Consider the following 24,857-nt stretch of genomic DNA (forward strand, 5'->3'; position numbering starts at 1 on the left):
GGCCGAATTGGAACAACACTCCTTTTTGTTTTACTTTTAATAAGAGAAATATTTCACTGCGAAGCGGGAAGGGTGCCTTTCGTGTTTTGAAAACCAGGACTGTTGAGCAAGGCTTTTAAAAAAAGAAAACTTTCAGTTTTGCAAAGTAAAGCAATAACCTCACAATTGGAAAAGAGTTTAAAATGCAGCCCCGAACACTTTTTTTCTTAAATTTCAAATGCCAGAATACAGACTCAAACTCAAAAGCTCTTGTTATTAAAAAGCAGCATTTTTTTAATAGTATGCCATTATTGGATTTTGCCGAGTCCTACACAAGCAGGAGCAATTTAAAGGCTCAAAAAGCTTGGCTGGGAATACCCTGGTACTGAAGACAGCTTTAATGAAATCAGACATGGCTTTATGAGAAAAGTGTGTAACTTACATAACTGAATTATTAAAATTAACTTCAACGGTCATAATTTTGTGCTGTCTTCTTGATTAAGCAATCTAGTATTTGTTTCAAAATCATATTTCTTAAGAAATTAAGTTCAATTAAAATATTATGTGAAAATTAATCAAATTATATACTGTACATACAGTATACATTTACAAAATCATGAATGTGTACTTGTATGTACTGTACTTGTACAACATCCTCCAAACCAGCTTCCAGGTTATCCAGACCAGTAAAAACAGGACATTATGCTTTTTGGTGTGTACTGCCATTGACTTTGGGACCGTTTTGTGCAATTTCTTTACTGTACCTCACTATTCCCTGCACACTTTTCAGGAAAGAGAACAAGTTAAATATGAAATATAGGTGATTACTATAGGTTGCTTGACTAGGCAACTAATTTTGAAATTATCCTGCATATACTGTATAAATAAATTCACTTCAAGAGTAATAAATGATTTAGCTCAAAAACCCTTGCAGAACTCAAACTGCTAAGGTTTCTATTAGTCAATGTTATTTCAGTTTAACAGAATGTAAATATAGTACATGCCTTAATATGCTGTGTCATCCACTGCACTATTTGGTCATCGTGAAATAAGACAGTAACAAAATATCTGTTGTATACTGCCAACCCATGGTCTTCAACAAGCTACAGTTGTTACATGAGCAATGAGGCCTGGTGAATTAGCAGATGTAAAATGCAGTTCAACATTTGGTAGTAGCCTGCAGCCAAATAGCCCTGGTGTCCCGAATGTTATTACCCCTAACTTCTGTGCTTCGGTCGAGAAATTTATTGCTCCAGGCTTGGAAGACAGGGGTTTTAGTGGAATGTGACAGTATTTGACTAAATGTTATGGAAAAAAAATAATGAGGATAAAATATCAGCAATGAACGGCCAAGAGAAAATCTTCTAGTCTTTTAAAATATTTTTATGCACTGGTTTTTTATGCTTGGTCTTCTATGGCCAAATATATTCGATTCTTGCAGATACTGTCAATGAAAAATCTTGTCTCCTGATTGTAACTGCCACTTACTGAAACATTACAGTTTGTATGCTCTTTCTAAGACCCTCAGAATCAAACCCTCTTACCTACAGTATAGGCATAATTACTATGTCATAGTAACATACTTCCATTTTTATTTCTTGTAAAGCAAAGTAAAGCTGATGTCCATTCATACATCAATACCTGCAACACAAAGTGGCATTAAGAAGGTAGCAATGTTAGCTTTTCTAGATTTCACAGTAATATAGTAATATTTCATCTCAACAAAATAATAAACTTTTCACAGTCAGTAAACATGATGGGAGCTGATTCTAAAGATATTATAGGAATGCAATTGTTAATACTTAATTAATAAAAGCTGTTCTATTTGACTACACATGATGGATTTTTAATAAGATATGACTAACATCTTCCAGCATAATGAAACACAGATAAAAGACTTTCATTTTTAACTACCCAGTGTAACATTGCACCCTTCAGTAAAATACTTACAGTACATACTTGCATACAATCCTCAAAAATAAAAATTATTGAAAAATTTCTTTTAAAATATTTTGAAAATCCAAACTAAAACAACTGGTGTATTTACTGTTAAAACATATTGGCAACATTTCCTTGTTATGTGATTTAAAAGTTCAGAAAAAAAAGCATTTGCAGGATGGTACACAGAAGGGAGGTAGGGATTAATTTGCGAGAGATTTCCCCAGTAAATTCTTTTGCTCAATTTTCATTTTAAGCTTAGTTTAGGCTACAGATTGCTTACTATGACTTCTAAGCATTCCTTTTATACTGTGGTATGCCTCTAAATAATTCAAACAATTTATGACTAGCACTTTTATCTACAGCTCTTCTTTCTCTTTTAGATTGAATAATCCGAATCAAGGGAATTGGAGGGTAAATGACTCAGGATGTCTGCATTTCTCTGTGGCCTGATGCAGAACCCTGATTTGGAATAAGTGAGATACACAGAGTACTCAATACTAATTTACTTTGATGCATCTATACAGATTTACATTCAGACAGATTTAAAGCAAACCTAATGCATAACAAGATAATTCTATAAAGACACATTACTCTAAGGGACTAAAGAAAACATCTTTATCAAATTACCTTAATTTTCTATAGAGTATTTGTACAAGAAGCAATTCAGTCCTGTTAAGGATCCCTGTTCATCTAAAACCCTGCTTAACATAAGCGCTTCTTCAGACAAAATGCTCTAATTATTGTGTTTCAGGGCCTTTCCATTCCTGTCAGCCCATTAGTTCAAGTTGCTACAAATCATCTGGTCTCAGTTTTTCAGAACAACTATAGATCTGTTTGATTAAATTGGCAGGATCTGTGATTATGGTACCAGTGCTTTTATATCATCACTAGATGGTGCTAAGACGCCAAGTGCTTTCTTCAGTTTACAATTTGTTTATCCTTTAAAATAATTACCAGATTATTAGGATTAGGCTAGCACCAATATTCGAAGTCTGTACTATCAGCAGAACAAGCTGTTGGAAATGTAAAGAAAGAAGAAAATATAAGCTAGGTAGAAGCCCACCATCACAAATTATTTAATCATTTACTGTACATACAGCAAAGGCAATAAAGTATTACTGTTTTCTTACCAAGTTAACTTGGTACACATGTACTTAACTCTCATCATATCAAACAGTTATAAAGTCTGAAAATTAAGATAACTCAAAATGCTTATCATGCCAAAATGAAATCTGTAATGGAATACAAAGACAAAACAGTAGAGTAATCCCTTTTATTTTATTTTGATTATATTAAGATACTCCAACAATTCAATCTTGATCATAGAAAAAGTATCTGGGATACTGAATCCTGGAAAAACATCTGATTTGTATTGCATTATGTATTTTGTACATACAGTACACAATATTACACATACACAACTGCTATACTGCATATACCATATGTTCAAATTGTTTTGACAGTTTAGAAAAAAAAGACAGTATACTGTATAGGGATTTTCATTTCTAAAAACCAAAATGTTTAACACATTCACGTTTAAGCAGGTTCCTGTGAATACTATAAACAGAAGTGAGACAAAAATGGAATAAAACGACAAAATAAAGCATGTAAATGTGGTGACACTTTGGCTAATAAAGCAATGTGAAGTATTTATTCACTAAGTCCTCCAGCACTTAATCTTTCCGGGACTACGCTTCCAATCTGTTTGCACTTGATTTATTTCCACACTTTCAGCTGCTACCTCCAATGCTAACTGACAGCTCTTTCAGGCTCTAAATAGAAACCTGGACTTGTGGGGGCCGCATCCCAGTCAGGTGAGACATCTGGATTCTGTTTAATTTATTTTATCCCACTTCAAGCGTTTTCTTCCTATCCTACTCCACAAAGAAGAACTCCACCCTGTTCAGAAGCACACGCTGGCTATGGAATTGCTTGACCATGAGCACTGTGATTCTGTCAGTAACATCATGCAAAAAAAACGTGGCCTATTGTACTGTATACGACTGATAAAGTGTTAAAGTAACAAAAGAAACAACAGTGTCCTAGAAAACCCAGAACAGATGCTCAGCTTCTTAGTTATTGGCTTCCAGGTTCTATTAAAGTTTGAGCATGCTTGCATTAAAATAGATAAATACATCTTTTTTTTGCAGAAAGCAGGGGAATTAAAGTGTGGCCTAAATGTCCATGCAAAGACAGCCACGCAAACATCAGATGTTGGCAATGCACCTCTGGTATCTCTGAGAATTAAACTGGATCGATCTACAGCATATTTGTCAGCAAGGCAGCTGCTTTTGAAAGGCTTTACAGTCCCACCCGAGAGATGCAGCAGGCATATTTTTCATAAAAAGATTATTCTGCCATATGTTAATAGTGTATTTCACATACAGTCAATAATGTTTAATGTTTCGACACGCATGCATACAAAATCATCTATCTTGTTAGTTTTGTACAGTTTTATGCAATGTCATTTCAATTCTTATTATTGATAAATTGACTTTTTACCTAATTTATAGTGGGAGATATTTAACTAGTTTTTGGAATCATGCATTTAATGCAATGTTCAATGCTGGGACACATACAAGAGGCTACATTTGCTTATTTAGTAGCAATGGTGAAATTAGAGTGCAATCACTACTTTGCTTCACCACCCCCTTGTGATAAATACTTAAATTGCACTGAAGTACCAAATATTTGCAAAAAAAGGTACCTAAGCATTGAAGAAATTTAAAGCACACCTTCAAAGGGACCCTGCAATTTGACGGGCACTTTAGTAATTTTTCTGTGATGCAGGCTTAATTTGTCATATAAGGTAGTCACTGTAGTGAAATTAATGTAATCTGAAATCTAGCATAACTCCCCATATATTTGTCTGTCATAATGTGATGTATTCAATCTAAGAAATGCTTTTCTCTCGTGCAGAGTCAAATTAAGAAATGATGTCCTTGAAATACGGCCTACTGTGACCTTGAAAACGGATAATAATAGAGCCCAGGTCATCACCCCAACTATATGTCACAGTCTGTGGTTCCCATTCTGTCAAACACAAGAATTACTACAGTATGTAGTCTTGTTGACATGAATGTGTTCTGCTTAGCTTATTTTTTTCACAGTAAGAAAAAATTCCACAGCTCCAAAATAAATACAGATCATGTACTGTAGTAAACCTCAATTCATTTGACAGTAATTCTTTAAGTTTATTTACTTCCACGCTCTCACACCATGCTCAGTTTGCTTTTTGCTATTCTGTAGTTTTGACTCGAGAAAAGGTCAAAAAAAGAAAAGCTATACCTCATATCCTGTACCAATTCAAGAATATACAGTACAGTTTATGCACTAAAGTAGGCATTGGTGTGTACAAAATCTATTAAAGATATAAGGAGATTAGATCAGTCAAATTCTGCATGAGTTAGCTTTGGTAACATACAGTACAGTAAGAACGATAACAAATAGGAGGTCATTTGGCCCATCCGATTTATTTCTTTGTCTTCTTTAGTAGTTAATTCACATAAAAATATCTTCCTTTCTTGAAAGAAACTAGTCTTTGGCTTTAATAACATGGCTAGTCATCTTCTTTCATACTCAGTGTCAATGGTGTTACTTAGCCTTTTAACCTCCCAGCCCCCCTCAAAGTCAATTTCTTTTGGATTTGCCTCCATGTACTCTTAACATCTTGAGTTATCTTGAAAGTATAGACGCTACAGGCCTGGTTCGGGACTTGAATTTAAAGTAGCCATCTGGCCAGCAAGTCTGAAACATCAGATTTCATAGATGTCTAAGTCACACACTAGATGAAAATACTTCCCCTCAAAAAACAACAACAACAACAACAAAAGCCAGGCCCTGACAAGGTTTTCTTAGCCTTCCAAATGCTAAATTACAATTCAGAAAAAATTTTAGGAAAAGAATACAAGTTCTATTATTATTATTGCTACAGGCAATACTAGAGAGACTATTTATAATGGTTAAGCTGTAAAAAAGAGCCATTCTAGGCTCCAGGATTCAAAAAGATTGAAAAGTGATAAGAGTCTGTTTGATCTTAACTTGGTTGACAGGCAGACAGACAAAGGAAAGAAAATAAAACATGGTATTTTCTCTGAACTCCTATAAACCTACCATTTATCTCTAAATTATCAGATTTCACTGATTGACAGCTAGTTATACCTATCAGAGAAGGAAAAGACTATATGCACACAGTCTGAATTTAGCATGAGGATGCCTGTTTCTCTTGTCTTTCTGTTTTGATTTTCACTTTTGTTATTTTTGTGTGAATGCAATACAATACTTAGGATATTTCTTTACATCTTCCCTGAGAGTATGTTGAGTTTCTTATATATTGGCAAGTTTGGCTAAGTACAGATAATTAGTAGGACAGTATGTGGACTTTTAATTTAGCATTTTTATTCTGTGTCACCAGCAAAATGCTCTTTGATAAGATGATAGTGTTGCCAGATTGGGCTTTGAAATACACCATTTTAAAAAAGAGGTTGTCTTGTGTCTTTTGATATACTGTATAGCTTGTTGCGGTGTATTTCGATCTTACTGCTGGTAGGGCTGTATTTTCTATTACAGTCTTTTGCATCACTTCCTCATTGTGCTTGGTTCTGTGTTATTGATACTGTATGTTAGATGTTTTAAAAATCGTTTCACTGCTGTGAAACCAAATGTAATGATTGGATTTAGACGATATTGAAGATCACTTGCATGTGCTATATAAATTGCATATATATATGTTTCTTTTCACAATACAAGTTCTGATAACACTTAAGGTTGTTGTTAACATGCTGAAATCCCATATACAGTAGATGCGAGCATCGGGGACTTTAACTAAGAGATTAACAGAAGTTTGGGAAGAGGTTAAATTCTAATGTCACTTTTAACTCCCCCACATATAAATACTGGAAGCCCATAACTCTGTACACGTCTCTCCTAGCCCCCCTCCCTTCACCCCAACTTCATTGTTGCAGTAGCTCCCTGGTTCATTCCTCATAAGAAATGCTGGGTGTGACTGTGCCAATCCTTAGCCAGGTAGGTTAACTCCAAAGTCTTAGGTCATCCCTTTAAATTCAACGGCTCAGTCCACATTAGAATTTAACCAAACAGAATTGTCGATTCTAATATTCTAAATGATGTCTTACCAGTGTATTATACTTTTTTAACATAACATCACTCAAGTTAAATTCCAAACCTTAAACCCCAACACTGTAACCTTGCTACAGTGAAGCAATAGTAATCGACTGCTGGCATGAATCAATGGGAAGGAAATATCAGTAATTAAGATGATAAAATGCGTCCCTTTAATTACCACCTGACATCTGAACGGCTCATTAAGCTGAGCATGAGTAAAAAGGCAATTAATATCTATCAGCATAAACTGATAGGATACAAAATTAACTGTCAACATTCGAATTGAGACCTCTCTATCCTTGTGCAGTAGGGGTGGAAATTATTAATTTGAAGATAGTTATTCAAGTAAGTTAGTTTAGCACATAGGATGTTTCATTTTTTTAACTGTGTTGTTTTGTAAACAAATACTGTCATAACTTACTTCAGGGAAATCGTTTACAAAATCTTCAGTTACATTCAGCTCAGTGTAAAGAAGACTGTTAGTAATTGAGAGATACAAGGAGCTTAATTTACTGTGGATCTCTACTTATGAATGTCAATACATAATCAAGAACTGGTTACAATGAATTTGATGTGCAACTTTTTTTCATATACTGGAATCATCTTGAGAGTTTGGACTCTCTATTTCAAAAGAAATCTTCTGTCACAAATCAAAATTGAGAACACATTTGAGAACCCTTTAATGACTACAGTATAAACTACTCTGTAGACCACAGAGAGAACAAAAATCACATCCAAATGGTCAACTACAAAGGCTGTTTTATATTCAAAGAAATACTTGATGTACCAACAGAAGACATACTCTCATCAGTACCTTTCTACAAAATAAATCACTAAGAACTTCAAAGGGTTTGGATGAAAGTAGATGCTTTCAATTTGTGAAATTCTGTGAAACCCTTCCACCATGAGTTTCTGGGTACTTGAAGTTAAATAACAGATTACTGCGACCTTCAATTCAATAAAGGGAAGGGCTATCTAAGTAAGAACATCTCTGGAAAATCATATCAACAGCCAGAGCAATAGGTGAAGGAATGTCCTGTGGCTCCCTACTGAGATTGTGGTTTATAATGTTCAAATTTGTTGCACTATAAGAAAGTTCAAATTGTTCTACTTTAGGAAGCCTGTCCCAGATTTAAAGAATTCAAAACAACAGATTGACTGCTTAGAGCTGAATAACTAAAGGTAGGATCTTTGACAGGTGTTTGACAAGAAGATACATATTAAGTGAAGGTAATGCTTTATTTTTTTTAGAAATGAACAACATTTCTGAACTTAGCTCTCACTCTTTATGGTAGCTACTAAATGCTTCGTTAGAGACTGGTCCAGAATTTGTGAACAAAAGCTGTGGCCAGATAAAGAATAGAAATGTAATTTCCAAGAGCGTAATATCAGACATGCTCCAAAAAATGGAACGTCCCAACAGCACCTCAGTTGTGAACTTGTTGACGCATCCAGCAGTTTACTTGCATTAAGAGTAAAACAAGCTAAGCATAAAAGCTTTAATTCAGATGATCAAATACAATAATAAAGGTCAAGTTCAAGGCCTTTCAGGGCTTGTGTTCATATTTCTTAAATCCAATGGAACTGCCTTAGTCAACTCCTGAACAAGTTGATCTTAAATGCTCCTAGTATTCTGCAGGAGCTCATGATGGATACTAAATTCCTTGAAAATCTCACAGCTTAGATGGAATGCCACCTGAGCTACTGCTGGCAGTGTGGGTTCAAGATGGTCATTTAATACTAAATTCAATTCATTCCTAACTGGAGGTTGGCTCCCTCCATGAGAGACCAATGATCAGCTTTGATTTACAGTTGCTTAAAAAAAAAAACCCGAACAGTTGCTTTAGAATGTACAGTATAAGATACTAGTTGTTGTCAACATAAAACTTTATGCTAAAGATTCATTCTAAGCCAATGTAAGTACACATGTAGTACTTAGTACAGGCCTGACAAGACAGATATTTATTAGTTCTATTTTTGCTTCTGATAATTCCACATTCAAGAACATGTTCTACAGCTATTAACCTTGCTGTGCTTTCATTTGAGTCACAAAAGGCATTTGACTGACTAAAATGAACTGCTTCTGGCCTATCATTGAACCCTCTGATTTTATCGATTTGTCTATGATTTGTATCGTATAGTGTGCCTCACATTTTGTTTGCAAGAGCTTTCAAAAACTCAATGTCCCCTCGCTTCCCATCTGGTCGAGGCACAACATACTGTAAATACTGTAGCTGTTGTCCATTAGAACCACTGACACATGATATTATTCACCATTGTTTTTACTGATATACCTGTATCAGGATCTACACATTCCATTTCATGCTGATGACATTCTTTTGTTTCTTTTAGATATTACCAGTCAGTTACCCACATGTTGCATTTACAGTGCTTAATAATGTTGGTGGGCTGAAAGTAAACAGTACACAAATCAGTGTTTATGCCTTTTAATGCTGCTCTTTGGACAGTTAAAGATTCATCAAATTGCTCTGCAGTCACAGCTGGGCATTAAGAATTTCCCACTTTCCAGAAAGCGCATTTAGGGAATATGCTGGAAGTCTACACAACATCAAAGCTGATTTGGCTAGAAGCTCTACCTTACAAATTATATTTAATTTTGTATTTCAGTACAATTTCCATTATAGAAATGCATTCCTTTTTATTTTCCATAATTACCCATTTGATTCCCACCATAATACATAGTATTAACTACAGTACCTACAGTAAATTATAACTAGTTTCATTTGGAGGGCAATGGTTTGGCTGGCAATCATACAGCATCTTGGTTGTTTCTATTAGTAATGCTGGCTATAACAACGTGGGTGTCACGTCCCACACTCTCCCTGGCAAACGCCGTTACATTCCCAAACCCACTGTTTCACAATCTCATTCCTAACTGAACCCATCACATTCCCATGTGCACCAGCATCCACAAATTCTCACTCCCGGACCAATTATCCAACCACGTCCCTTTCCCTTCAGTATTTAAAGTTCCCACACACACCAACCCAGGCTCACTATTGAGAGGCCTCCTGAAGTATTCTCTTGTGCGCGTTTCTAACCTTTTTGACTGATCTCTCGGTTCGTAAGCGAACACCTGTAAAAGTCGAGGCCCCGCTGAGTGGGATCCAACCTGGGGGAAAAAAGAACTTCTTGGGACAGCAGCGGCCAGTCTGGAAGAAAAGGAGCGTGTGGCCAAACCAAAAAGAACTCCACCTGTCCCAGTGGAGATACACAGTGGGACGGGGGGAGGTTCAGCCTGCCCTGCCCTGGTGGAGATAAATGGCACGACAGGAGTAAATAAAAGGAAAGAAGGAAATGAAGGAAAAAATGCTTGCGTCACAGCCCTGTCCAGGACTGTCAGTGGAAGGTTCTCCCCTGTGTGTTCAATGTGCTCTTAAAGGGCCCCACAGCTGCGGCCCATCCTTCATTAGCCAGGGCAGCTGTGGTTGCTAAGGCAACGCATCGCTATTTAATTCAGGGCTCCGCCTCCACACTGAACATGCCCCCCTGTTTAATGCCACATGGCCTTTTTAGAAGAGAGTGTTTTGGACATGGCTGGATTTCTGGGTTCTAGCACATCAATGTCATGCTGCTTAACCCTAGGAAGCAATAACCAATTAGACTCCAGGATCTTTCATTTTCTGCTCCTAAAAGCAGGACTGTTTCCTTTTGCATGGGTCCAATTATTGTGAATTCACTGAGACACCTTTAAATTGAACTTAGACTTATTGATTTACAGAAATTTATAGAAACTGCCTTTATAGAAGGAAGAACAGCCGAGCTGCACAGTGCTTATTCAAGTGGTCATAGTGTCAACCTGGACAGAAGCATCTGATAAGATTATTTTAGCCCCCTTTTCTCTCCTTTTAATCTTGATTGTGTTTACAGTATGCTTGCTCTTCTTATTGTATCGTTCTATTGTGGCTCATGTTTTAAAATTTGCTTAAACAACAAAAACAAACCAAGAGGTTTTAGGTTACATTTGATTTAGACATCCCACCTACTATACCTAAAGAGAATCATTCAGGCTGTATCTGTGAAATGACATTAGCAAACATATATGCCATAATTAATTTGCACATTTATCATGCTGAAGAGCTAGAAAACATTAAAGCTGATCTGCCAAAGGATACGGTTCTCAATCTCTCTTTAAGTTATTTTGATTGGTGCTGGAATTGTAATTGAAACAGAACACATTCTGTTAATAGCACATTAACACTGCCTTCATTACCTACTGTATAATGTTATACTTTGCAGTCTTGTTTTTCTATTTCATGCCAGTTAGAGAGAAGGTGTCTTACACCTCAACAGTGCCCTCAACAAATTAATTATTTTAAAGGTGAACTGGAAAAATACGACAGTTTTTACCTGCAGGCATGATTAAACAATTATTCTATTAAACAGGAGGAACCTTTTCTGAATCTAAAATCTAACTTAGATTAGAATTTATGTGTGTATAGATAATAAAACAATCCTGAGCCAGCACTGTGTTCTGTAACCAGGGTACACTGAAGTTTCATTGCATTGTGAATTCAGCAGAACAGAGTACAGTACATTTCTGTCATGATTAAGTCCGGCCATATCTTTAGTACCATTGCATTATTCTTCATTAAAGGAAACATTACAGCGTCTGTGCTTATCTTTCAGAAATGTGTTTTATAAAGGCATAACATTTGGAGTCATGACTAAAAAATAATTAAACTTCTGATGTAATTAAACCCATGGCACATGACTTGGCTCGCACAAAAAATCATTAGATTTAAAAATCTAATATGAGCAGCACATCTGTAAATACAAATAAATATGTGTTTGCATGTGTGTTTTATATACTTTGAATGTTGCTACATATTATATTTTATTATAATATACATTTTATAGCTGGGGGGCAATATATATCCTTTTGCCCCTTTTCTAACCTTAAGACTGCCTGTGTCCCTAGTTCTGCAACATTTTCACTGCAGCTTTTAAACTTTTCAAAGGGATGGGGTTTTCAAAATTACATGCACATTTCATAGACTCGTTTTTCCAGTAAGCAAGGGAAAAATAAAATGCTTTAACATATCAATGTCAAATAAAATTCTATGTGTGACACATAAAAGCTTAAGCAGTTGACCTGGAACCATTTACCAACTGTTTACTATGCAGAATATTGCTGGATCTGGACTGTAGAAAAAGCTGGTTCATGTCTGGCCTCTACTGCTAACACATATTTTTATATTAAGGCAATTTATGAAAACTTTTGGGAAGCAGAGAGTAAAGAACATGTAGAGTATTGACAGCCAGAGATGGCCTTCTTATGGAACGATGATGCTACAGTAGGTGTTGTGACCTGTAAAAGAGAGTAAAAAAACACACAGGTATTTCTTTAAAGAGTACTGTTTTGATTTCCATGTTTTAATAACTGAAAACCTCTCCACCCTTTTCATGAGATCAAGTGCACATCTCTGAAAGGATGATAAAAGTACAGATAACAATGGGGTTGCCACTTTAAAGCTCAAAAATAAATGAACAGGGAAGCACAATTCAGTTTTGTTAGAAAGGCGTATTTGTGTGATACTTAAATGTCTACATTTATACATGATGGCTTGTACATAATAAAAAATAACAAATGTCAGTTTATTACACATTGCTGCTAGTTATTAATTAATTAATCCTGAGGATGTCATCCATCCATTTCTTGTAGAACAAAAACAGGGTACTGGTCCATTTCTCTTGATTTCAAGTTTGCACTCTTTACAGATTTCATACTGTAAGTAGTTCAAGTACAGTGATTCTCATTTTATATAAATAGTTTGTATTTTGCTACCTGATAATACTTTGCAATTGACTACAGTACATGGCACCTGTCTTAAATTCTGTCTAAATGTTTTTGAATTTCCTTTGCAGCTTCTACAGTGTTAGCTACCCCTTCTATTTTGGTGTCATCTGCCAGCTTACAAGCTGTACCAGAATTGAGATTACTGATATTAACTAAGGAAAGTAGTGGTCCTAATATAGATCCATGTGGTATTCCACTAATTATATCACTGCAATCTGAGCACTCACACCTAATCTGGATGCTCTATGCTTTAAAGAGTTCTCAAAATACACACAACTTGGAAATTAATCTATTAGGACATAAGGAACGTTACAAACGAGCAATCAAGGATCTCACCCAGCAGTTTATTGAAAAATGCCATCCTTCCGTTGACCGGTGACTGTCTAGGTTGTTCAATACTTCCACAAACGTTTGTGCAAAAAAATTGCTGAGTGTTCTCCATTTCAAATGCAGTTCCCCATTTCCATCCATTCTCTTCTGGTTCCACATCTGTTCTTTCCCACTGTAACTCTCTACTGGTCCCTTTCCTTCATACCACTTGTAAGGCTATGGTTCAATCACCGTTTGGTCACACTGAAGAAGGTGCTGTATGACATGCTGTATGGGGTGTGTTTGTATATTAAGTTTCACAAGGCTCTACAAGACTACCTAACTCTGTGCAGCTTAATGTTCATTTAGAAATTACTTTTATCATACAACATTGCCCTAACAAATCCTTTAGAACAATAAAATATGTATTTTAAAAACTGACATTAATTAAGGTATTGTAAAGCAGGTCTGACAATGGAACAATGTAAACAGCAATGCAAAAAAAGGAATAATATTGAAATCAGGCCACTGTGCATGTGTAGCACGCTCAAGGCAAGGGTTATCATTCCTCCCGAGAGGTGTAATTAACAAAAATAATACACAAACATGCCGCCATCAAAGATATATTTCTTAATTAAAATAACATAAATGCTTTATCTACCATATGAATCTTCCATACATCACCAGAAAAAAAAATGGAATGTAAAGAATACGTTAGACCTGTGCTCTTTTATCTCTAGGAACGTTTCCTGGATTTTTCTGTCTGCTGCAATCCTCCCGTACAAATTCTGTTTTTCTTTTAAATCTGTTACAAATTCTGTTGCCTTTTTTTGCTTACTCTTCGCTAATAATGAATGTTGAAAGCAGCAGGGTTTAGAGATTTCTCGTATACTTCTTTGAAGCTTAGGGGTAGTTTGTTTAACTATTTCATTTTTGCAATCATTAGATGCAAATTGTTATAAATGGATCCATACATATCTCATTTTTTCCAGCTGTGCATGCTCTTATTACTAATCGCACTGTCCATCTCCCTTTCATTTACTGGCTAGAATTCTTCATAAGAAACCCCACTGAGGCCACTCTAGTAGGACTTACAACGATTGCTATAATACTATAAAGTCACAAGTACAACACTGCATAGACACAGAAGTGAAAATGCTATCGTAGTTCTACATACATACAAAGGAAAGCAGATGCAGACAAAACCAGGAATTAGAAATAATTCCTTCTGCCTGGGAGCTGATAGGCTATGGATATCAGACAAAATGTACTTCACTCGTAATATTAAATTGTATTGCTTTATTTATCTAAAAAAACATTAATTTTATTTCCCAGACGTTATGTCTTTGTCATTTTCTTTGATGATTTGGGAAATCCCAGCACTGCTTTTACTGCCTTACTCTTTTCAGAGAAACACTATGGTAATAGAAAAGAAAAATGTTATGCATATCAAGAAGCTAAATTACAGCTGGCCTTTGTGGAGAAGGGTGTAATTCCTACAAACTAGAGAATAAGACTGCACGCAGAATTACAAATCGGGCCATGGTGAAGACAAAAAGACAGCATCTTGCAGAAATCAATAATCTCTAAACCTGAGTTCACCCGTTATAGTGAACTGCACCATGGACAAAATACATTGCTTTCTTTTTTGTCTTGTTTAATGCAGAACTCCAGATACAACTTTCACATTGAAAACAGTTTAAGTTATAGTTTTATCTTTAATCACAATTAGGTCTCTTTGAGGTAGATGTTGGTATTGAAATGTGTGATCGGTTACGTGTGCACAACACAAAGAACAAAATGGAATGAGAATTCAGCCTCTTCTGTTATGTGTTAGTATGTGTATAGATTATGCCAAAACCTCGATAAGAGTTTTTATAACAATAAAAACAGGTGTCTCTGAATTCTTTGTTATTTTTGTATATTAAATAAATCATTCATATCTAAAATCATAAAAATCATGAGAGATTTAAATAGAAAAAAACTTTTGCAAACAAGGCTTTAAATGAATGGTAAAGAAAACTTGGCATTTTATATATCTTATAAAAATGCTGAAAATGTTATTTTTGCATCATTTATTATTTTAACACTTACATCCTATAACGAGTATATGTTCTCAATGTATTAATTCCTATTCTAGAAAAACAATTCCAAAAATAGATGTATTAATGTACTTTACTATTGCTCATACTGTAATCACTGATCTCGGCAATACAGGATATTTATTATTGTCTGTTATGATCCTTATCAAGATAGGTCATACGTTCCAATGGAATTAATTAAGAAGGGTGATTTTGATTACATTAATCTATGTGTCTGTATTCGGCATGCTACTCTCTGCTAATGGTTCATCTCTGTTAAGTACTACAGAGCTCCACGGGTTTTATTGTCATGTTTATAATTTATCTACAATCTCAAATTCATTGATATCTGCAGACTGGGCATTTTTCAAGAACCCTTTTTTGTCTCATCCAAGTGAGCTCCAAGGAATCCATCTATTACAATACTGGGTGGCACAGCAAGGGAAGAGTCATACAGGACAGGTTCATTTCTAACTGGCAGCTAAGAGAGATAGAGGTGAGAGTGATTTGGGACATACAAGCCCTAGAATCGTTTGCACGCAGAAGAGGAATCGATCCCCAGCTGATTGGACATACAGTACCTGTGCAGCAGAATTCAGCACAGGTAGAAATAGCAATGTGATAAAGGATGCGTATTTGCTATACTGAACAGAGCCAAGAGAGAATCAGAGAAATAGTGTCAGTGTCAGACAGAGATAGAGAGTCTGAAGGATACTGATTGGGGCTATTTTTGGATTACTATCTCTGGAAGATAAGCTAAACTGGATTTTGGCCCATGCCTGAAAAAAGACCATGATTTTAGCAAAGCACTCTTGTTTTTTTTGTTTTGTTTTGATATATACAGTACATGGTAAGAATAGACGAGCTATTTCCATCCACAAAAAGAAGACACTAAAACTTAAGTAAGAGCTATAAAGAAAGAGACAGTTACGTTGTTTTCTTAGTTTGTTTGTCATGCTTATTCTTGATTGTACAACACTAGTGTGCCTGAAATTCTTCTGATTATTTTTAATTTTCTTTTTGTACACCCTGACACATAACTTTCCCCTCATGGTGTCACAGTTGTTTATGCGGCGAGTAAATTTTATCACCAAGGAATATACATAAAAATAACAGTCTTGTAGATACTGTTCATCATGAGTGCTTTTTCATTACTGAAATTGCAAAAGGTTATGTGACATTTAAAGTATATATATATTTAAAGTAAATATTTCTAATATACTGTAAGTGGTGGAGGAATAAACCTTCTTAACTGTGTTTTGGATAGATTATTCTAATTATATTCCTATGTAACTTTTTAACCAATTTAAAGGTTTGATATTAATACTACTAAGTTAATTAAAAACAAGCAATCTGAAAACATCAACACAGAGCTGCACAGTCTACTACATCCTTATTTCAAAGAAAGTAAGGTAATTGAAGAGTCTGTATTTAAGACTTAATTACTGTGCACAATTAAAACAATAATGAAAAAAATCAACAAAGTCAGACAATCAATTTTCAACAGCAATTTCAGTTGGCTGAGTCAAATCAAAACGAGAGAAAGAGGCGAATGTTCACATAATTCTAAATATTAAGAAAAAGGTAAAAAGACTGGACTGAAGTTTCATACTCATAAGTGATTTAACTTTGCATGTTTTGGAGTATAATTTAAGTCCCAGATTACTCATGCAAAGTGTAGAATTTGACAGGAGCAGGGAGACAGTGCTTCCTAGCATGCTTTGACTGAGTTCCTCTGATTTCCTTCACAATGGTGAACAAGCTGTCGGAAGCATCATTAGAAAATGGTTTTACTCCCCTTTTCTAGTGAGCTGTGCTAGAGCTTTCATGGCAGAAAGATGCCAATTACCGCTGTCATTTCCTCTCATGCTGGTTTGCTCCTCACTGCAGTCCAGTCTTTAACATCCATTACAAAAAGAAAAGAGCACATAAATGTATCAAAGGATAAAACTGTATTCTCTTAGAAAACACTGTCAGATGTATTTCTTTTATCATTTTCATTGGGCAAAAATCAGATTTAATGGTTTAGTCAACTGTAAGATCCCTTATATAAGCATCTAGTGGTGTATTGGAGAGGGTCTTTTTAATTCAAATTAGATGAGAGTGACAGTTTCTTTGAGGTAATTAACTGAAGGCTGGGGAAATTCCCAGGTGTGACAGAAATAGAACAGCTTTGGAATTAAAGTCATTATCTTGTGGTATGAAGAAAGTGTGCATATGTCACATTAAAAGCTTTTATTTTTCTTGAAAATTATAACATGGCCCAATCTGTGCATCAAAAAGTGGAAGACTTTGATAAGTAGGCACATGATATAATAATTATTCTGGATTACACTGCACATTTACAGTAATTATCAACCTATTTTTTAATTAATTTATCTATTCATTCATCACATGCCTCTCAGGATTGTTTCTAAGATCATTTTTTTTAATATAATAATATAATCTTTAAAGCATAGAGCATCCAGATTAGGTGTGAGTGCTCAGATTGCAGTGATATAATTAGTGGAATACCACATGGATCTATATTAGGACCACTACTTTCCTTAGTTAATATCAGTAATCTCAATTCTGGTACAGCTTGTAAGCTGGCAGATGACACCAAAATAGAAGGGGTAGCTAACACTGTAGAAGCTGCAAAGGAAATTCAAAAACATTATATAATTATAATACTATGCAATGTTTTAATTACCACTTCTAAACTGTTGCTGTTTTCTGCAGTGTCAGAAGGATCCTGCACTTAATATTTCTTTGTCCAGTCCAGAGTCTCCAATACTTCAACCAATAGAAGCTCTCATTTGGACCAGAGGTTAAACCCTATAGTCTAGACTATATGCTTGTCAGCTGTGACTGGGATTTCCTCAAGTGAAGGCACACATTTTACCAGATAATGTACAGCCAGTGATGGAAGGACCGACAGTATGGCAACCAGTATATATATATACAACAGTGACCCATGTGAAGTGTCAGATGGCTGTGAGATGCCTTTGTTGTCAGTGAGAACAGTACTACAGTCTAAATATATGCTGCCTCTTCTGTAGGCAATATGAAAAATCCTACTGTAGACTTTCTGAAGACTATATTTTAAAAGAAAGTCGATGAGCAATCACTAATTTCAAACTGGTGGGGGCGGCGATATCACAGTACATGAAAAATATTTGCCAATTGTAAAGTGCCATTAGTTGTAGTGGGTTTTTGATAGGACACCAAAACATAATTTCTGTTTGTAGCATTTCACAGTAAGACAGAGGATTCTTTAATATTATAATATTACAATATCCCCGATCCCAGATATTTAAGAGGTTGCTAGAGGTTTTAAAATATGCGGAGACAGTAAAAAGGTGGGAGATGGTGGGACAGATAGGCGACACTAATCTTACAAGACGTTGCACAGGCTTGTCAGTAATGTACTGTAATCCTGTGTATGGTGGATGGTGGTGTAATCTATTCTCTTTTGTTTTGTTGTGTTTTGTTGAGCTCCCTTGTGTCCTTTAAGACAGTTCTACTCAAACATAAAAATCTTCAGTGAACAATATACTGTATGTAAAACAGTGCTGTATAAAATGTAAACTTAAATTAAATGAATCCCTCAGCTAAAGGAAGAGACAAACTTGTACATCCCCCATAAGCAGTTATTTTATAGTGAAAGTAAACAAAACCAACTGAAGGACACGTGCATAAGCTCATGGTCATTATATCCAGTTGCCACTGTCATTCTAAGAGTCTGCCTAATCAATCCAATCAAAACCCTTAAGGAGTTTTGAAAAACATCTTCAGGCAAGGTGAGCATATCCTACCCTGACACACTGTACCCATTGCTACAGCTTTGGAAAATACAAGAGACATGTCTGGTCTCTTGAAAGACACTGCACAAAAATGTAACAAATATGTCTGTAGCAGGGAACAAAAAAACACCTACAAAACACTTGAAGAAAACATTAGCTCTTAATATTCATTTGCTTGCCAGCTGTCATTTCGGTTTCCCAGTAATTCAATCAATTAATTTAAAAACATGACCTATTTCTTTCCATTGCATTTGGGTATTCTTTGTGTGCCAGCTGATATTTTAAGATGAATCGTTTCAAGGCATTTCTCTTCCAGTGCATGACAATAGGGGCAGCATAAGCCCCAGGTTACATAAAAAGAATTGCTGTGAAGAGCATTGGAAGAAAACCGATCTTATGCACAATCAACAGGACAGCTTGCAGGGATCAGTGGTTATGTGGTTTCAGGGGCTTTTCAGACTAAAGTAATTGACCTCTAAACAACACATGAAACTTTTTCTTCCTTGAGATACTCTATACAGATCACAATACTTTAACAATTTAAGAATGTCAAATTGTGATGGAATTGTTTCACACGGTTCTGCCAGGTCACAGCTAGGCAAAAAAAGAAGTCTTCTAGATCAGCACCAAACATCAGGTGGGTTGCTTTCACATTATTTTTGTACCTCTTTATGTTTCAAACTCTTCCCTTAGCAAACTGTGGGCAAACTATCCATAGCAGAGTCAGATGAGCAGTTTGCCCAACATTTGCCTCATTGCTCATTTTCCTTACTGATTTCATATTCTATATCAGTTAAGTGCCTTTATAATCTTGCCTTAAGGTCGGAATAACTAGTTAATATGCAAATGTATTCTTCTCAACTTCTTTTTAAGAGGTGCATGTTAGACATGATTCTAGCTCTCAAACACTGCTCCTGTTCAGCAGTGGACCGTTAAAGCAAAAGCAAAAGAGATGCCATCCATGTGGCACCTGGCATTTCACTGTCATGACATTCTCAAATTCATAACCTTTGCAAATCTGATTCTGAATCTGTGATTCAAGAAGTCAAATAATAGAGAATATATGTCTGTTAAGGCTGCAGGAACTGGACCTTTCTAGACTTGAACAGACAGTAGGAGGAGACCTGACAAGTACCTGTATTTAAAATTCTCAATAGATCACATAATTACTGCTAACTGCCAAACAGGCCAGATGGCCCAAACAGCTTCCTGTTGTTTGCACCCTTTTTTATGTTCTTCAAACATTTAACTGCATTCTTGATTATACATACCAACATCCTAATGTTTAAGGCTTTTAAATTGAAGATACTGTACAAGAGGATTCAACATGTCTTCTTCAACTTCTACAGATGTAAGGTGGAGAGCATACTGACCAGCTGCATCACAGTCTGGTACGGCAACTGCACCGCATCCGACCGTCAGGCACTGCAGCGGGTGGTCAAAACTGCCCAACACATCATCGGCAGTGCCTTACCATCCATCCAGGAAATATACAACACCAGGAGTCTGAAAAAAGCCACCAAGATTATGTCTGACCCCACTCACCCCAGTCATAACTTGTTTGTTCCCCTACCATCTGGCAGAAGGTTCCGGTCACTCCAGTCACACACAACTAGACTCCAAAAAATAGCTTCTTCCCCAGAGCCATCAAGTTGGTGACGCCCCCACTTCCTCCTCATATTATGATCTCTCCTAACGTCTTCCTGTACCCACAATGACTGTACTCCTACACCACTACACACACATGTAAGCCGGAATTGTACTGTCCCTTCGATAGCTCAGTAAAACTGTATCAGTCGTAATATTTATTAATCACCATACTATTTTTGCACTGTTCCAAGAATTACCTTGCACTGTTTTTGTCCTGTTATATTTTCTCTATTTGCGGAATTTTGCACAGTTTTGATTACTTGATTACATATTATTTATGTTATGTTATTACACATTACTGTTATTGTTATTGTGTTACTGTCTATTGTCTTATCTTCTGTCCTATTTATATCCTGCATCTGAGTGACTTAAGAGAAACACTTTTCATTATACTATGCACCTGTGTAAGTATAATGACAATAAATTTGAAAGTTGAAGTTGAAAGATTTATCCTGAACTTGCCTGACTGATATTTTGAAGCACATTTTTGAGCCATGAATTATTTTTCATTCTCTTGCTGAATAAGAACTCTATATAAGTTTTGTTTTGTGCAAATGTAATTACTCAGTTTTAAGACTTAAAACCTACAGTATGCATGTTTTCTTCCATTTCGCCCACACATCTCTTCTTATAGAGTTATTCCTTGTCCCGAGATGAAGTAATTTCATTTATTAATCTGCAGAGATGAGCAGCCATCTGAATTCCAATATAAAATTTGTCCGTCATGTTTTGTTTGAATATAATATATATATAATGTTTTTAATATTTTCAGTTCATGTGCATCTGTCGTGAACTTTCCTTTGGCAGAAAAAAAAACATTTTCATCAGCATTTAATAATAAATTCAGTGTTAAAATTGCCAGCAACAATTACATTAAATTTTAACATGCACATTCTTTGATTAAGACTTTCAGGTCTATGTCATAAAACATAGGCCTGCCTTAAAATACTTTTTTGCACCTAAGAATTTCTGAACCTCATCTATTAGGTGCTAATTGTATTCAATGGGAAACCAAGCTTTTGTTCTTTATCTTCAATTGTAAAAATACTTTTGACAGAACAATCTGAGTTTTCAAGAAAAGTAAGTAATACATTATAACCTGAAGTACCTGATACCTTAATGCTTAAGTTATCGAAATATTGAAGGATAAATCACTGCACCAGCATATTCCAATATTTTCATCATGTTTTTCACGGCTCAGTTGAAGAGTTACTGTATATCAATACTTTAGTTTCTTAACTTTAAATAAATTATTTATGTTGCAAAAACTCTCTGATGAGTTCAGCACTATTGGATCAACAGTGATATTAGACAATTAAATCTACAAATATATATAGTACATTCAACTACTAATGGATCAGAACAACATCAGATTGCTTCTCTAGAGATATTATGGTTTAAATAGTCCATTGTTTGTCTGCTTTAGCTGCTATACCTAATTTCTACTGCTTTCCAATGTAAGAAATATTTCTAGAAAAGATACTGTGCTGGAAAGTATATTTCTGCATAAAATGTAAAGCAGAAATTTCTGCTCTTAAGGTTTTACCATTGCAAAGAGCCACAAGCTCTATAATTTTCATAGAACTATACAATTATTTTTAATGTGCTATTGTTTGCTGACCTAATCTCTAATACTCTTAAACAGGTGATAATCGTGGTTTATCTCAATGTTTCATAGAATTCAATATCTCAGAGTGCACAGCTAAACTGCTGTAAAATGACAAATTATTTAAAATGTTTTTGAGAAATATAAGATAAAATACAAACTTCACTTCCTTCTCTAAATACTTCAGTCTATTTAATTTCAGTAAGAGAATGAGGCTTAAGACAATCAGCTAACGCACAGACACAGACAGCCCCAGTCTATTACATTCAAGCACTGTATCTTCACTGCTGGTGACTATACAGAACACCTACCAAGAAGGCCTAAGGTAAAATGTGCAGATAAAAGCCAAAGATAGCATAAATAATTTCACTTTCATATTCCCTGCGGTCTAATAAGGCCAAAGTGTTTTCATTAACGTTTACACCTTCAGCTTAAATGGAACTTTAAGGAGAAAAAGCACACTGATTTCCTACTACTATCATGCTGAAAACAATGGTGAAATATTAATGAAAGCCTTGGCTCAGAATATTACTACATTAAATTTTAATGGATAATACATACACACACCCATACACTGACACACCATCTTTTGGTCTGCTAAGTGATCACCTGGGAAAAATAATTCGATTCCAAAATGAAATGCTTGAGCCAGGCAAGTGTTTGATTTTGTGCACAAAAAAAGCAGCGTAGTAACTTTTGAAAGCTAAAGATGACAAGACATAAAATATAATAGATATTTCTCACTCAACAAAGATTCAACCAATGGTACTTCCCCTTGAAGGTAATGACTACAATTCAGTGAAATAAATTAAAATGAAAGCGCAACAAATGAGACTGCTTTCAAAATGCTGGAGCCAATAAGCTCCCGTTCAGCAAGAAACTCACTAAGGTCCCTTACACACGGACGAGTTATGAAGGCTTAGTGCCAGCTCTGAAGTTGAATGAAGTGTGCTATGTTAATTAGCTACTGTGGTTCAGAGCCATCATATTCTACCTTGACTCTGAATCACATCATAAGCACAGAGCCATCATAGCTGTCTGTGAGATTGGGTATACAGTTCTAAAGTGCCAAACCAAGTGTGGAGTGTACAACTACACCTCATTTATCTGTACACCAGAGGCTGCAAGAAAATATTGATTTATTTAATAATTAAAAAAGGTTAACACAATGGGAGTTCTTGGGGGAGTTCAAATCCCTAAATCCCGGGAGAGTTCCAGTATATATTGATGTGCTGACATTCTTTTGACCAAACACAGTGGTGCACCACATAGAACGGACATCTTTCCTTCTCTACTGTTATCAGAGAAGTGACGATATTTTTGGGGGGAGGTGAGGCATTGTCTTTTCACAACAAAATGCAAGATTCTCATCTCTCCTGTAGCTTCTGTAGCCCGACACTGTAAAAAAGATTTTTTTTTTAAATGAAACAAAAATTGCTGCTACACCAGGTTACTCAGTCAAGGATGGTGTTGGTTTTTTGCATGTGTTGCCATGACAACAACCTGCTCATTGGCAGAGTCTTTACGTATAGCTCTTTGTGTGAAAAGGATATGACAGCTCAGAAATAGTAGAAATGTGCATTATTAATTTCTTTAGCCAGAATCTGCATGGAAATTCTCTAAAATGTAATTATACAGACTTGCTTGACAAATACTGTGGACATTTTTGCACATTCTTTTGAGGCTGTAGTAATGTATCATACATAATTATAATTGCCTGTACATTTAGAATTTTTGCAAAATGACTAACACAATACATATTGGGCAGCAGTGACTCATCTTTACTGCTTAAGATCTGAAAATGGTTTCCAGAACATAGTGCCATATGTAATGCCTGTTATTTCAGATAGCTGAAGCTGGAGGAACTAAGGGAGCACTATGAGCTGAATGAACTGGCAGATAAACTTGCAACCAAACTATTCAGAGCTCAAGCACTTAGAAACTGAAAGAGTGGAGCTAGTCACGGATTGTCAATAAAAGTAAAATACAGCCAACTATCCTGGCTGAACCACCCTCGCTTTTTCAAACAGGTTGGCTTCATTCCTTAACTAGGAAATAGACACCAGTCACAATAACTTCAGTCTGTGCCACTGATAGCCGAACCACAAAAAAAAAAGAATTGGTTATTGGAGACTCCATCCTTAAGTGAGCACTCTTGATCACCAGTCATTCCCTAACCACATTTCAGTGCCTCCTCAAGACTCATTAGGCTAGACATCCTCAGTTACATTCTTCAGTGAGCCCTTGACTCTGAAGCAGATAATGTGATTTGCTCATTGCTCTGGTTAACTGTGAGCATGAGCTGCACACAATGCTGCCTTCATTTCTCCTTGGTAGCCACACTGCACTTTGTTTTCAATCTTTCTATGTCACATTGCTTGATGTGGCAGGTCTATTGCACTTCCAGGTTGTTCCAGGCTACAGGGCATTTAAGATGTTAAGTTGTATTAACTTGTACTGTATGTACATTATTTGTAAATTACCTATTGCAAAATTGTATTGTACAGTAGGTCACCTTGGGTAAGGGTGTCTGCTGATCAAAAAAGTAATATAGTTAATTA

General features: G+C 35.7%; 1 protein-coding gene across 4 annotated transcripts in view; it reads right to left on the bottom strand.

Annotated features, from left to right (window-relative positions):
• Positions 1 to 24,857, bottom strand: part of astn1 (astrotactin 1) — a 250,514-nt gene that overhangs the window by 40,198 nt on the left and 185,459 nt on the right. The window lies entirely within an intron of this gene.

The sequence above is a fragment of the Lepisosteus oculatus genome, chromosome 9 (genome assembly GCF_040954835.1).
Source record: "Lepisosteus oculatus isolate fLepOcu1 chromosome 9, fLepOcu1.hap2, whole genome shotgun sequence".
NCBI classification, from domain to species: Eukaryota; Metazoa; Chordata; class Actinopteri; order Semionotiformes; family Lepisosteidae; genus Lepisosteus; species Lepisosteus oculatus.